The sequence below is a fragment of the Callorhinus ursinus genome, unplaced genomic scaffold (assembly GCF_003265705.2).
Source record: "Callorhinus ursinus isolate GAN/ISIS: 27379988/994484 unplaced genomic scaffold, GSC_fseal_2.0 scaffold1, whole genome shotgun sequence".
Classification (NCBI taxonomy): domain Eukaryota; kingdom Metazoa; phylum Chordata; class Mammalia; order Carnivora; family Otariidae; genus Callorhinus; species Callorhinus ursinus.
In genome coordinates this window covers 23,639,451-23,656,686 of record NW_027397063.1, presented here as the reverse complement: position 1 = coordinate 23,656,686, position 17,236 = coordinate 23,639,451, and the positions used below count along the sequence as shown (strand labels likewise).

General features: G+C 35.0%; 1 protein-coding gene across 9 annotated transcripts in view; it reads left to right on the top strand.

The window, feature by feature from the left end:
* Positions 1-17,236, top strand: part of ROBO1 (roundabout guidance receptor 1) — a 1,122,251-nt gene that overhangs the window by 899,007 nt on the left and 206,008 nt on the right. The gene's annotated exons all lie outside the window — the stretch shown is intronic.

Sequence of the window (17,236 nt, the reverse complement as noted above, 5' to 3'; positions counted from 1 at the left end):
TAGAGTATCCGAAGTCGTAGCATTTTAAAGTTTAATCAATATAAAAATTATTGAGATCTACATCATTTTTTCATACTAAGTGTTCAAAATCTATGAATTTTACACTTCTGGAACATCTTAATTCGTAATAGTCCCAAATTTAGGGAGTGCCTTATTGGACAGTGCAAGTACACATCACATGTATACTAAATACTACTTTGAAATAAATCCTTAGGTAGACTCTTAGATTTTAACAGTTTCAAATTTTGACCATTTTTGTCCTTCGACCTCTTCAAGTATAACATAATTAAGAAAGTGGTATTTTTTTTAAAACAAAATTGCTTTAGCTGTAGACATATCATTTAAAATAACTTTGACACTTCAAGACACTACACATGCTTATTTGGTGGTGCACTTAACTCTATACCCTCCATTTTCCAGAGACTGGTTTGGAGGAATTTCATGGCATTACCTGTACCCAAGTGGAAGTTGCAGTTCATTATTAAGCCATGAGGCCATCCTAACTTCCATATTACTTACTGAATGTATGCTCTCTCTATTCGATTGAAAATAGATGGAAAAACTTGCATTTAAAATATTTTAGATGTTAGGACCTGACTTTAAGCTTGTATATTTATACTGAGAATTCTGGTGCAAGAAGGGAGGATTTTCAGGGGAGACAGAAGTGCAGAGGGAGAGATCCTGCCCGAGCACAAGGTTTCCCTGAACCCTCTAAATGATTTGCCCTTTGCTCATAAACCTTCCATCACGGTCAACATAGAGCCTAATATTGATTTATCAGTGAACTATCTTGTCATCTCTGGGCTTGGATCCTTTGACCTTTTATTTGTTCCTGTAAAATTATGGTGTATCACAAACTTCTTTTCTAATAGATCCTTTTAAACTTTGAAAGGCCAAGAGACTCAGTGTGAGTATATTAAACAGTTGGATAATCCAGAAAAGGAGGTGAAAAAAAAATAATTGCAGACAGCTAAAGGTCAGAAAAATCCTTATTGAATCCAAAAACACAAACAAGTTCTTTTTGGAAGAAAGGACTGAGAAAGAGAAGGCTTGAGTTTAGTTTGATCCTTGCTAAATTCGCTTTGACTTTCTTTGTAAAACATCAAAAATGCATTTCCTTCAGCAGAGCTGACTGGGGGACAAAGTGGATTTTAAAATGTGAGTCCTTCTAAGCAATGTAAAGGGAACACAAATAGCAATTTAAACAGTATAACACACTAAATGGAATAATTACAAATTACTTTTTCTCTAAAACATGGGTATTTACATAAAGTGATGTCATTGGAGCTCATACAGTCCTCTTAATGCTATTTGTCAGAGGCACATGTAGGTAAGCTGTATATACTCTGATTTACAGATGAGCTAAAGATAGGTTCAGTAGATGAAATCTTAATGAAATAAATGTGGACTCAGGATTTAAAGTTTCATTCAATTCATTTTGTATCCTTTCATTCAATTTATTGAGAGTGTGATTTATTATACTGGCCTCCCACCTGATATTTCCTCTGCTACATACATATTTCATTCCTTGCAAAAAAATTCTTTCTAAACTGTAGTTTCTGGAATTACTTTTTGTTAGAATCTATCTATAAAAAAGAATGAAAGTTAGCTTTGCATTTCATATCATATAAATTATTTCCAGCTCATGACATAGCTTTTATTAAAACTTCTGGAAAAATATATTATTATTGGAAGATTCTTTCTCTGAGACATGTTTACCTAGTCCCTGTTTGTCGGTGTTTTCTGTGCAAGTATAACTGATTAAGGGAACATCAGAGAGCTCCTGGAGAGTTCAATTATATAAAACAAGAATTTTGTGTAAAGTATATTAAAAAAAAAGTTGCACTCCTCCTTAACAAACTTTTGCTAAGATATAAAGCCCTGCTGGAAATGGAACTATGAACTGAAATTTGGCTTCATGGAAGGTGAATCTCTCTCCCTACTCAGTGAATGAATGAAGCACTGATGTTTGGTTCTGAAAATCAGATTATTATTTTTCTAATTAAGTTATTAAATAGTTAAGATTTCACATAGTTCAAAAAAAAAAAGAGAGATTCAGGGGGCGCCTGGGTGGCTCAGTCGTTAAGCGTCTGCCTTCGGCTCAGGTCATGATCCCAGGGTCCTGGGATCAAGCCCCACATCGGGCTCCCTGCTCAGCGGGAAGCCTGCTTCTCCCTCTCCCACTCCCCCTGCTTGTGTTCCCTCTCTCGCTATGTCTGTCTCTGTCAAATAAATGAATAAAATCTTAAAAAAAAAAAAAGAGAGAGATTCAAATAGTTCCACATACAGGAACTTTACAAATGATCTATAGTAAAAGTCTCCCTGCTCCCAAGTTCTTCTCCACAGGAAACCTCCAAAGTTTAGGTTTTAGGGGATCCTTCCAGAGATAATTTTAAAAATATGAAAGTAAAAACATGCTTATCACACAAATAGTAACATGTTACACAGATTGATATCAGGATATAAGGAACTTGCTCATTTTTTTGTTACAGATGTCCTATAGATGTCGGAATAGGGTCTACTTTATCCACTTCCATCTTAATATACATTTTATGGTTTCCAGTCTCTTTACTGTGGCAAACAGTGCTACAGTGAATAATCCTGTAGAAATGTCATTTTGCGAGTGTGAAAAATTATCAGTAGGATCAATTCCTAGATTTAAATCACTATGTCAAAAAGTATATGCATCTATAATCTTGTTAGATAGTGCCAAGTTTTTTTACCACCAATTATAGAAATTATTGTCACCCACTAAGCCAAGATAGTTTGTTTTTCCAAAACCTTCACTAATAACATAAAATCATTTTTTGTTTTGTTGAATTTTTGTCTATCTGATATATTGGTATTTGCAATCCCCTTGTTATGGGTGATGTGCAATATTACTTCATGTGTTTAAAAGCCATTTATGTGTGTATGTGAGAGAGCAATTTGGTCATATACTTTTCATGTTTCTCTTTTTAGTCTTTTTCTTATTGATTTGTCTAAGTTCTTTATATATTAGGGAAATAGGCTATTGTCTGTAGTGTGTCATAGGAATTGTAAGTATCTTCACAGTTTACCATTTGTCTTTTCATTTTGTTTATGGTGGTTTTGTAGGACAGTAAATTGGGGTTTAAGTAATTGATTTTATTGATTTTTTTCTTCTTTTATGACTCGGGCTTTTGTGACATTGTTAGAAAGGCTTTCCCTACTCCTAGGGTATAAATTAGTTCTCCCATCATTACTTTCACTCCATTTATGGTCAAAATTAGGTAATTGGGCTGAGGCAATTGTCAGCAGTGCTGAGTGTCGAACTGCTTTATACCGGGTTAATTATGGCCAGCACAGTGCCGAGACCGTCTTTAATTTGTTCTGGTTGAGGAAAGGAGGGGTTCCTTTATGTTTCCCATGGGACCCAGCCCCAACACTTGACTGAAACACCTTTAAGCCCCAAGAGTACAGCAATAAGAAGCTGTCTAATTTCAAGTTCTGCTGGGGGGGTTAAGGGAATGCATGGTTTCTCTTATGCTTTATCTATGGTTTGTGTATTATGCTCTGATGATCGAGAGTTATAGTTTAGTTTTTCCTGTGACTTAAGTTTATCCAGGACCCTTACGCCTCATTATTTTACATAATCTGAGTTGACTGTGTGTTATTAGTCTCTATTATTGTATTAATACATAACATTTCCTCATTTGCATTATAATGAACTGCAGTATATATTTTATTCACTTTTCATAATTACTAGAATTAAAAGTCTCATGCGTTTTTTAAACTTTTTTTATTTCTCATTCTTCTATTTACATCAATATAGATATAAATTGGCTTTCTACATTAACTTGTCATTTAATATTCATTTCAACTGAGTGTTTTAATCATATTACTATGGAGGGATTAAGGTTTGACAGTAGAGTGACTCAATTACCAGATATGCAATTTTGTGCAATTATTACCTAAATGACCTCGTGCAAATGTGGCCTCATGTGTTGGTTTCCTCATCTTTAAAATGTGGATAACAATAGTACTCGTCTCAGAGGATTTTTGTGAGGATGAATGAATGAAGACTTATGACGCACTTAAACTAATTTATGGCATACATTAAGGGTTCAGTAAATGTTAGTGATCATTTTTTTATATCATTATGTTCCAATTATGAAATCCAGATTCAGATCATCTGATAGAGGGTGAATATGCCTGGCAGTCTGGTTATAATCTATACACTATCTGTTCCATATGAAGGTACAATTTTAGTCATTTTCAGATACCACCAGATCACGGTAACTTTTTTTTTTTTTTTTAACTCTGAGACTATCTATTTCCTTTGGATGATCAAGACAGCTGAACATCTAATCCATTCATTTTGGCCCTCATTGTGATTGAAACAGCTGAATCAATCATGCAATGATTTGCTTTGATCATTAAGACAGCCAAAATGAAAGCATCGGCCATGCTGCCTAAGGTCCATTTATTTTGGAAATTACTTTTGACAGGTAAGACATAGTCCCATATTGCCTTCTTGACATTTCATTGATATCTTGTGTGGCTTCTGGTAGCGTATTCATCATTTAGCTAATACACTTTTTGTTATCATTTGTTCTCTGTTATCTTAATAAATGTAAACAGATGATTCATGGGGGTGACTCACTCAGAGCCATTTTGCTCCAGATGGCTTGAAAGGCAGTGCAGGTGGCATTTTGTCCTTTTGTCGCTGATGGGTGTGATCTAAGGGATGGGCACAGTTCAAAGGAGAGCAAACTGAAGTGGTTCAAGAGAAGAAACAGTTTTCATACGCTTACATTGTGACAAGTCCAAGATTTTCAGTCTAGAAAGATTTGTTTGAAGTGGGTATGATTAAAGGTGATAAAATCATGCTGTTTCTAGGATGAACATGAGCTTGAGCCTAATGAAGGAACTTTCATAAATTTTTTAAAGAATTAGTTTCAGAAAGTAATTGTTTATTTAATAAATATTGTTTATCTTTTTCTATCCTCATAAATGTTTACTGCGATAGTCCATTAACGTTACTGACCAGTGTTACTGGAAAAAAAATATCCAGTGCAAACTTACACGAATTCCTGGACAAGAAGGCCACTGATTTTATACACATACACACAGAAAAGATCAAGGGCTCAAAAATGCTAGCAATCAGATTTTTGTTTTGAATGTTGGACAACTGTAAGAATGAAATGCAATGAATCTTAGCTTTTAACTCTTTAATATCTTCTGAAGAATTCCACATCTGAGATAGATCGATAAGCCTGGGGTGTGATTCTTAGCTAAGAACAGATTTTAGAAAAAAGGTAAGCCCGCAAAGAAAATGTCTCAGGATCTCTGGAGAAATGATTTTTGTTTGTTTGTTTGTCATGCAGGTCATGGTTTGAAACAGTTGAAGAGCATGGCACTAGCCCATAGTAAGCCACCTTTAGTATTTAGATTTAGCTAAGGGAGTACTAGAAATGTCTATGTTGGGGAGTGTGGGATAAGAAATCAGGTTGAGAACCCTTTGGCTATTTCTCTTTGAGCAATGACTGATGTCTCAGTGGGAGAATTAAAAACAGTGATCGGCTTTGCAAGTAGTCAAATCACATAACAACCTAGAGAGAGAGCCAGACAAGACTGTTGGTTGTGTATTGATCCTTAAGTACACATAGCTTGTGATCACCGTCAACACGACCTTTAATTATGATGAACACTTTTTTGTAGTTTCTTTCATAATGGCCATTTATGGAATCAATGAAAAGGGGGCTTAAAAAGGTTAACTTGTACTTTCTTATCAATCTGAATTAAACTTTTAAAAATTGGAACTAAAGGTGTTAGCATATTAGTTGAATTTATGATCACAGTAGATGTCCTTATATACAAAAATGTGTTTGGCACTATTAAGAATCTTGAAGTCACTTAGAATTTTAATATAGTTTTTATTTTTTTTTAGGATTTATTCATTTATTTGAGAGAGAGAGAGAGAGCACTGGAGACTGTGGGGGGGCGGAGGAGGGGCAAGGGAGAGCAAGAGAGAGTCCCAAGCAGACTAGTGCTGAGAGCAGGGCGCACGCCATGGGGCTTGATCCCACAATCCTGAGATCACAACCTGAACCAAAACCAAGAGTCAGACACCCAGCTGACTGCGCCACCCAGGTGCCCCAGAATTTTAGTATAGTTTTTAAAGATAAAAATCAAATGCTGAAAATGTTGAGATGTATTTGCAAAATTGGGAATTTAATTAGGTAACATTGGTTAATAAGTTAAAGAGATTTACCTTATTCATAATCAGGAGTTATCTCATTATGCATAGCATGGTACTTATTTTTTCATTCAGTTCCCTGGTATTTGATGTTGCTCTTCATTGACATGCATGAGTGTGTGTGTGTGTGTGTGTGTGTGTGTGTGTGTGTGTGTGCATGTGTTGCTTTGTAGTGGTCCTGCACATCTTTCGTTAATTTTATTTTTGTATATTTTATATTTTTGTGGGTATAGTGAATTATTGTCTTCGTATTCTTGACTTGTGATGTATAGGAAAGAAGACATTTTCATTCTTTAGTTTGAACACTTCCTTATATATTCTTATAGATTGTCAGCTGATTCTTTTAGGTTGCCACTTAAGTGCTCATATCATCAAAAACTGATAGTTTTGCCATTCTTTCCCCAATATCTATACATGCTGTATTCTTTCCTATCAAATTGCATTGGAAAGCACATTCAGAAGAACATAAAATAATTGTGATAACATTTTTTTCTTTCTGAATTTAATACTTCCTCACTGTTAAGGGTGATGTTTCTTATTGCTGTAATAGGAAATAGCCATTTTAAATCTTTTTTTTTGTTTTTTTTCTTTCGTTTTAAATCATGTTAAGTGACTTTGTTTTAACTTCTTTCAGCAATGTTATATTAACCAGAATACCTATTCAACAAAAATCCCTTTGGTTTGGCAGTGTCATAGAAGGGACTTTTTAGGCAAATTCCCCATTATTTAGAAATTTTTACTGATATATTTTTCTGTTAATTCAGTAAAACTACCAATAATTTTTCCTTACTGAACTTCAGGGTTTGGCGTTGGATATAGCAAACATTATATGCAATATATAGGACATCATTATGACTTAATGTTTTTTAATTGTGAAGAACTTAGATAAGCCCACATTTGTTTTAATTGTTCTATGTCGCTTAACATCTGTATCAATTCATTTGTGAATTATAATTCCTTTACAATATTTACTGTATATTGTTTTTATTTTTCATCTTTCCCATTATAACAATAATATGTTTAAGTTATATTCTTTAATAAATTGACAGAAAGTTGTAGAGAGGCCATAGTGACTTCTCTTGGTGTTGTTGCTCTGTGGATTACACCAGATGCTTATGCTCTTCCCTCTTCTTTTGGTATAAAAAACAATATTACAAATTAGTAGATTTGAGTACTATAATTTAAAATAGTTACTTTAAGATGCTCTGCCTCAGGGTGCCTGGCTGGCTTAGTCGGTTAAGCAAGCGTCTGTCTTTGACTCAGGTCATGATCCTGGATTCCTGGGATTGAGCCCTGAGCAAGGCTCCCTGCTCAGCAGGGGGTCCGCATCTCCTTCTTCCTCTGCTCCTCCCTCCGCTTGTGCTCTCTCTCACTCACTCACTCTCTCAAATAAATAAATAAAATCTTAAAAATAATAATAATCCTTACATCAAAAAGAGACTTTGTTTACAACTCAATTTTATTGTAGAAAGGAAAAAATTTTGGACAAGTATGATCCTTCATGCAGGCCAGTTCCCCCTCTAGTACCATTTAACTTACAATTTCAATAAGTAAACAGTTATTTTACTGTGTTTTCTTGGCTTAGCCTCAGCAGTAAGTTGTTAGGATTATTTATCATAGTCAGTCATAGTCTGTGTTAGAATTTTCAGTTGACACTATTAAATATGAGTATTTTCCATACTTTTTAAAGGAATTCTTAAATGGTAAATTTTATAGTGAAATTTGGAGAAAGCCCTGAAAGAGAACCAAACTCTTTTTACAAGTGAAACAGGGAAATAGAAGCATTTCTAGGTGATGATTTACACAAATCAGTCACAAAATACATCTCACTGATATTTAACTGAGTAAATGGGATCAATTGGTTTAGGCATCATTGTTCATTCAATATGTATTTTATCTTTTGATCCTACCAGATTTTCACAACACTAATTTCTCTCCAATAACTTTGGCCTAACCCAATTGGAATGATTTAGTTCCACTACATAAACAGGTGAAGTAATTTAAAAATTTCAAGTGCTTAAAAAAGGTATTAAGACACAGTATGGAAAAATGTCATCCCTAAGATTGTAATTAATTAGACTCTTGCTTTTCTAAGACAGGAATAATTTTAGTTTAAAACCTGAATATATAACTATGGCTTTAAAAATGTTTAATTTGGCTGTCTTACTACATTGAGATGTAGACAATTAATACAGCAGTGAGAAATACAATGAAATGTGCATTTCCCAGTCGATTAAATGCGGGAATTTATAATTTGTTAAGTTGATACAATTTCTTAGACATATTGTCTGCATAAAACGAGGAGTGTATCATTTCCCGGGAGGATTTTTACCTAGAAATTACTGTTTTATAATGTAGTCTCAAGCGGTTGTTGTAGGAAATTTAGCAGACAGTATTGTAATGTGAAGAATATAGGCTACTGTGTCACAGCAGTTTCTTAGTTTTGGGTTTTTTTTTTTTTTCTCCATTTGGAAGCATTCATAATGTTGCTTATAAACCCATGGTACTGAATCACTGTCTCTTAAAAATGTCATGTTCAGGTGTTTTGTCTGCCAAGTTATAAATCTCATCTCTGAGTGCTTTTCTGTGTCTTTACTACCAAAGTGCTCATCTTAGTGTTTTCTTGGGGTAATTTACTTTTCTATTGATTGTCCTTTGTTTCATCTAGAAAAGCAAAATAAGACAACATTGGGGAATATTATTAAATACATAATTTTTGATGACCTTACTCACGGAGAAAACACTATTTCAGTTCCTTGAAATGTGGGACTTGAGGGGATGATTGTAGTGGAGGCTTCTGTTCTATAAGTAATGAAAAAGGTGGATGACAAAAACATCTGTTTAATACAGAATAGGCTTTGATTCATCTTTTGGCTTCACTCTGCTACAATAGTCTCACAACTGATGAATCCTGCTAGTAAAACAAGTTGAATGTATTGTTTTTAAAGCATTAGTTTGGGAGGTGGGCCTGGCTGGTTCAGTCAGTAGAGCATGTGACTCTTGATCTCAGGGTTGTGTGTTTGAGCCCCACATCGGGTGTAGAGATTACTTAAAAAAATAAAATCTAAAGCTTTAGTTGGGGACAAAAGCTTTACTCTAACATTTTTAATGCTGTGTTATTATATACAAAAACACAGTTTGGGGAAAATACTTATTTCCATAATTAATATAAGAGTAGAAAATGTATTCTGTACTAACAATTCATTATCAAGCGATTATAATATTCTTATACAGCTCTTTAAAATATTTTCAGGGCATGTTTTTAAAAATCAAGCCCGACAGTGACTTCAGTGAATTTAGCTACCTCAGTGGAAAACCAGGCCAATCCCTTAGATCAGCTCAGTTTGACAGCTCAGGGATAGTCTTTCAAGGCCAGATAAAGAAGAATGTGAATATATTTAATAATTTGTGACTTTTAATAGTTGGGTTGTATTTTTCAAGGAAATTATCTTCTCTCCATGTTAATAATAATTGTGATCATTAAATAGCTTAAGCTCCTTGATGATGAAATTAATACAAATTGGAGGTTATGATATGATTGTGGAGGTACTGGAGATAAATTTCCAATAATAAAATATAAAAAACCTCGCTTTATTGTTGTTTTGTTTTCTACATTCATTTGCCCTCTCAAACTGTTTCATCTTCTGCTTCCGCTCCCTCAGTCCATCCAGTTATTCATTCCTTCTGCCCCCTCAAACTCTCATTTTCTGCTAACTTCCTTCTGTAAATATACCTAAGCTTTCCCCATCCAAAACCACTACCTCAACGACAAAATACATCCCTAGATCCTATAATCCACTCTCTCCCTCTCCCTTTCCCTCTCTGCCCTCTCTTTCCTCTTTCACTAGGAAGATACATTTTTTTGAATGTTTGGTGTACCCTAATTATTTCTAGTTATTAACCTTCCATTCTCAGTGACAACTGTTGTAATGTGGTTTCAGTGACCATCACTCCACTGCAACTTCTTAATGAGATCACTAATGTCCTTCTATTCATAGTATATAAGCAACCACGTTCCAGTCATCTTTCTGGACCTCTCTACTCTATTTTGCACTTTCATAATATTATTTTCTTAGGTCCTGTGAAATTTATCCTCTCATACACATTTACTGTTCCTTCTTTCTGCTTACCCCGGAACTGGTGGTTGCTAAAGGTTAGAACTTACCCTGTTGTTTTGTCGTTATTTTACTTTGTTTATGTGTTTATGTTTTACTCTACACATTCCTCCTGGTTCGGCTTATTTCGGATTATAATGTCAGATATGAATCTGGGCTCCCAATTTCTCTCTTCCTCAGACCTTTGAAAGTGATTTCAGAATTTTTGCAGCTATCTTTATTTACCTAAATCATAGGTAGCATTTATGGGACATTTACTGTATACCCAATTCAGTACTAAGTCTGTATGTTTTACTTCATTCATCCTAAAAAACAATCCTAAGAAGATTTCCCAGACTGAACTCATCTATATAATTAAAAAACGTATTTTTTCCTCCAGTATTCTCTTTATCAGTTGTTAGCACAATCATTTACCTGGTCAAATTAAAAAAACTGGGAGTAATTCTTTGCTTTTCTCTCACTGCACTCTTATCTTATGCCCCACATCTAATTAAATATTAAAATCTGTTTAATATCTGAATTACTTTTTTAAACAGTTTCACCCTTTTCTTCATCCTTATTTTTCACTGCCCTACGTTAAGCCCTTATGATCTCTCATCTGGACTATGATAACACCACTTTCATCGATATCCCTTTGAAATCAACCCTGCATAGAATGTTCATCTCTCTATCTAGAATGGAAATCTGATCACATCTTTAATTGTTTAAATATTTGGTTTCTAGTTACCTACAGAATAAAGTCTAAGATCCTTAACATATGATATGAAGCTGTGTGTTATCTTGCCTCTGCTAGACCCATGGCCTCGTCACTAGGCACCCCATCCCTCTCATCTCGTGTTATATTAAAAGTTAACTGTTTACCATTCTCTGAATACATTATGTCGTTTGTCTGTTTTATGCTTTTCCTAGGGTTGTACTCTATGCCCAGAGGACCTCCTCCTACTTTATATTCTTTTTTTTTTTTTTTTTACTACTATGCTCAGGAAGGACTGCCCCCAAGATGTTTTTCCTACCTGACTTTCAGTTCATCTGAGTAGCTTTGGTATCGTTCATCTCTGCTTCAAGAATTTTACAAAATACTAAAATACACCTATGTTATTGACTTGCTACCTAGTGTTGTGTGGTAAAGACATAGATTGTGTCCTGTTTTTGCTTTGTGTACCTAGCTCTTACTACAATGTTAACATTTACTTCATAGTCAACAAACATTAGTTAAGTAAGTAAATGAATGAAACCATGAGTGAATTAGTTATCCTCAAGCATCAAATATTTAGCAATTAAAGGACGATGTCAGAGAGCTCATGAGGTTAGCCCCTTCTTGGAATAAAGGAGAAAGAGTAAGAGAAACTGAGGTCTGTGTTGCTCAGTAATTTTGGCAGAGATCTGCTTTAAAGGTGGAACCTATGTGCACCTGCATAAATATCTGTGTTTATACAGAGGAACAAAGGATGAGTTAAGGAAAATATTTTGAGTTTAGAGAGGAAAAAGGCTGCAGAGAAAGGTTAGTGAGTGAGACCAGAAATTTAAGAAGTATCTAACCTTGAATTTTCTCTGAGCTATTGAATGGGAAAATATTAATCTATTTCAACTGAATAGAAGGATGGATGAGAGTCAGTGAGTGACTGTTTTTATTATTTTGAAAATTTAAAACAACCTCAGAGGTATAAAAAGTAGTAAGATTAACTCTCGTGTATCTACTACAAAACTTTCACAATTATCAGTGTTTCACCAAGTAGTTTCATTTATCATCACCTGCCTTCCTTACCCCCTGACACATACCACACACATTTAGTGAGAGGTTTTGAGTGGTGAGTTCTTGGAGGACATTATGCTAAGTAAAATAAGCCAGTCACAGAGGAAAAATACTGCATGTTTTCACTTACACGAAGTATCTAAAATAGTCAAACTCATTGGAAGAGTAGAGTAAGGGTTACCAGGGACTGGGAAAGGAGGAGATGGGGAGTACTTGTTCAACAAGTATAAAGTTTCAGTTATGCAAGATGGGTGAGTTCTGGAGATCTATCCTACCACGTTCTGCCTGTAGTTAACAATTCAGTATTATACACTTAAAATTTTGTTTAGAGGGTAGATTTCATATTGACTCTTCTTGCCACAAGCAAATAGCAATGCAGGGACAGGAGGAAACTTTTGAAGGTGATGGATATATTTATTACCTTGATTGTGGTGATGATTTCATGGGTATCTGCTAATGTCCAAACTCATCCAATTGTATACTTAAATATGTCCAGGTTTTTTGGTGTATCAATTATACCTCAATATAGCTACTTAAAAATAAGTAAATAAAAATACTGCTTGGTAGTCATTTTTTGATGGGTAGGACAATCTGGTATCTCCTCTGTATATTATGCACAACTGAAAATTTGTGCTGTGTATTTTCTTAGCTATTTAATAAGTATAGAAGGAAACACTGAGAAATAGCAGGCAAATGCATTTGGTTGTCTCTTTTATATGCAGTTTACATTCAAAATAAATATTAAAGAAAAACAAACTATTATTTGCAGAATGTTTTTACTCATCTATCTAAATATTTATAGAAGAACTTTTAATATCATTTTCAATATGAGTCAGCTTTTGATATTTGTGTTACCAAAGCTGTAGAAGTAATTACTGTTGTTTATAATCAGATTTGCTCGTGTGTCTGGGAAGTGCTTTGTCAATGAATGTGGCTTTAAAATTAGAAACCAAGGTTGTCAAAGTAGGAGTTGTGGGGTGTTGGTCCATCAGTAAATATCCCAGCCATGTTCTAAATCTATTTCTGGATTTATGTTCTGGAAATGTCCTGCCAGAAATTCATGAGAACTGAGTTCTATCCATTATGCCCCCATTAATTAAAAGAATGACCAAATGAGTCATTCAATCTAGGCTTTCTTTTTTTAAAATCAGAAATTGTGGATTATGACCATCAAGGTTTCTTCTACAAAGGAGCAGGTAGCATGCATCTGTGTTCAAGTCAATGTCTGCCCTGTTAGTAAGGACAGCAATATCAGGAGAGAAGTGTTTTGGCAATGGTAGTGGTCCATTGTTCTGTCATAATCTGATGCTGAGAAATGTAGGGACAGACCTTTTAATAATTTAACAAGGACCCAGAGACAGTGAGATATGTAGAAAAAAAAAATAGGACTGGATGCATGGCTGAGTCAGTCACTAGCCACCATGGGTGGATTTGTTTTTCCAGACTTTTAATGGAAACTGGCTGATGATTAAACAAGTCTACACCTAGACTTGTATCACCTTTACTTCATACAGCTGCACCATGTTTCTGGAGATTGGGTAGAAACCTGTAACTTTCTGTTTATTCATCCTGCCCAGTTCCTCCTTCTTAAAATGTTTTTCAAGCCCTAAGTAAAGGGCAGCCCTCCAACATTAAATGATGATAACTAATATTGCTATATTTCCATCATGAAATACGTTCACACAGGTAACTACCTGGCCCTGATGTACACATAAAAAGCAGTCACACAACCAACTTCTAAATAGGATCTCTCCCTCCACGGAAGTTAGAACTCTTCTGGAATCTACAACCCTCTTCTTATCTGAAGAAGGATCTTTATGACCGGTCTTTTTTAGGAGTAAAAACGGCCACAAATTCCACCCTAGGAAAATGATAGAGGCTAAAATCATTAGCTTTTGATGACATAGGCATATTCATGTTGTCACAGATCTCTCTTCATGTTGGGAGGAGGGGCATGCAAACACTGTTAGCTCTTATTATCTACACAGATGTTGGCAGGGCAGAAAAAGTGGACTAGAAGTGCAAAAAGCAAAAAACAAAACAAAACAAAAAACCATAAGACAAGATTATAGAGTTAATACTGACCTGTTTACTTAGATTGGGAATGATGCTACTGGTAGGGAAGGAAGAAATCAATGAAATTTAATAAGTATATTTTTAACCAACTTGGCTTTCTAGACCTATTAAGAATTATATTTGCTCCTTGAAAATGACAGTGTTATCATAACTCTGTAATTCTTTCAAAACCTTTTCTACTCCATCAAGTATTTATTGAGGACTACTCTATTTCTGTTCTGTTTTTCTAAGGGAATTATACAATATAATTACAAATGTGCTATTTAACATATTGTAGATAGCAGCTAATATTATATTTTCATTACACTGGTAAACACACTAGAATATCAATGTGTTTTCCAGTGAGTGAATCCTTATACTTCACCTGATTGCAAACCGCTGGGCCCTTGTGTTATTGAACTGTCTTTAATGCTGTTCCATGATCTACAAAATAAGTCCCTGAGAAATATTCCACATGGTTTTTGTCATAAAAAAGTTCATTTTGAGAATATATGAAAGTTCTTTTTCTAAGGTTAGCTAACCAATAAACTCCCAGATTGCATGATTTTTACTAGTTTCTACAAACTTAATTTAATGTAATATTAGATCAAGAACCTTCCCCACTGGAAACTACCTATTAGAGTGACAAGAACACAAGACACCAAGTTTTCTGACATGGTTCATTACTAACAAGCTGTTTGACCTTTGTCGAGGGAAGCAGTTTGCTCATCTAGAAAATAAGGAGCAGTTTAGAAATACTCTGAGATCCCTTTGAAGTTACTATATTCCATGATTCTTATATACCCAAGAGATCAAAATCATGAAGTGGCATACTTAGGATTCAAAAAAAATATTTTAATTTCTTTGTAATTAAATTCATACACCTATATTTTCCCCTTTTGTACCTGATGGAGGCTTTTGTTTTAGGGTTAGTATGGTAGTATGAAACTTGTCTGCCAATAAGTTATTGTTCTTATGCTTGGATGCATGCAACATTTTCTTAGGTCATTAAACAACACATTTTCAAATGAAGACTACAGTAATAAATTAATGTATTCTAGCAGTGCAATCTGTTCCACTGACCAACTTTTGCCCTATTGGAATTTCTCTGGAGCTTGTTAAAAAACTGGCCCTTTAGACAAGATAAAACTACATTCTGGAAGACTTAATATGCATCACATGGAACTGAAAAATGCAACATCAGTGAAAATCAACTTGCAGAAAATGAATTTTATGCTGAGGAGAAAAATAAGAAAAATTAATGTTGCAGTCGGACTTTTTAGCTACTGGATAAGCTAACCTCCCTTCCAACTTTCCATACTTACTCTTCTCTGACGACAAAGCAAAAAGAACCTAGCTACAGAGTATGGGTTTAATTTAAATCTTTGGATAGTTGTACACCAAAATGTTGATAGCATCTGGTTTTATTTTTTCCCTACATTGAGTCTTTCAGCACCGTTTGATGGTTAATTTTATGTGTCAACTTGGCTAGGCCGTGATACCCAGATATTGGGTCCAACAGCCATCTAGACATTGCTGTGAAGGTAATTTTTAGATGAGGTTAACATTTAAATCAGTAGACTTGGAGTAAATCAGATTATTCTCTCTCATGTGGGTGGGTTTCATCAAATCAGTTGATAGCCTTAAGAGAAAAAGACTGAGGGTCCCCTAAGGAAAAAGGAATTCTGTCTTTAGGCTCCCTTTGGACTCAAGCTACAGCATCAGTTATTTCCTGGGTATCCAGCCTGACAGCCTGTCCTGCAAACTTCAGCATTGCCAGCCTCCATATTTGCATGAGTCAGTACCCTAGGACCTCTCTCTTCCCAGCAATCCCTTCCACCCTCCCTCTCTCTCCCTCCCTCCCTCCTATACACACACATGTGCGCATGCGCATGCGCACGCGTGCGCGCGCACGCACACACACACACACACAGACTCATACACACGCATACACCATTGGTTCTGTTCTCTGGAGAACCGTAATATACAGGAGAAAGACATGATTCCACAAATACAGGTTGTGAAGTATTAAAAAGACCACTGTCACTTACCTGCTCTCTGAACTTAGATTAGTCTCTTTAACTTGTTGGGCTTCAGCTTCCTTAATTATTACTGCAGGGGATTGGAATAGATGTGCCATTTGTAACTTTTTTTTAAGCCTTAAAAACAAAATATTGTAGTGTAGCATATAGACAACCCCTATATTCTCAGTGGGAAAATTAGATAATATATTTACATATAGAAAGACAAGAAGTTCCAGTCCAAGAAATCTAAGACATGTAGTTATCAATTCTATCTCACTGTTCAAACACAATATTGACAATATTTTCTCAGTTTCATACATGTTCTTTTCATACCAAAGTGAAACACATCCATTGAAGTATTCAGTTGAAATTAAAATGATCTTTCCCTATATGCCTTGTTTGGATTTATAATTATATTATATTGGAGACCTATGCTTACTACTAGTGTCAGCATTTCATGTTTCTATTTCCTTTTTATTTTTTATAAATTAAGAGTAAAACTGGAGGGTATTATGCTGAGCGAAATAAGTCAATCAGAGAAAGACATGTATCATATGATCTCACTGATATGAGGAAGTTTTAATCTCAGGAAGCAAACTGAGGGTTGCTGGAGTGGTGGGGGGTGGGAGGAATGGGGTCGCTGTGTGATAGACATTGGGAAGGGTATGTGCTACGGTGAGTTCTGTGAATTGTGTAAGACTGTTGAATCACAGACCTGTACCTCTGAAACAAATAATACATTATATGTTAAAAAAAAGAAGAAGATAGTAGGAAGGGAAAGATGAAGTGGGGGGGGAAATTGGAGCGGGAGACGAACCATGAGAGATTATGGATTCTGAGAAACAAACTGAGGATTCTAAAGTGGGGGCTGAGGGATGGGTTAGCCTGGTGATGGGTATTAAAGAGGGCACGTATTGAATGGAGCACTGGGTGTTATACGGAAACAATGAATCATGGAACACTGCATCAAAAACTAATGATGTAATATATGGTGATTAACATGACATAATAAAAAAAATTAAGAACTGAAAAAATAAAATGAAAATAAGAGTAAAATTTAAAAATACAT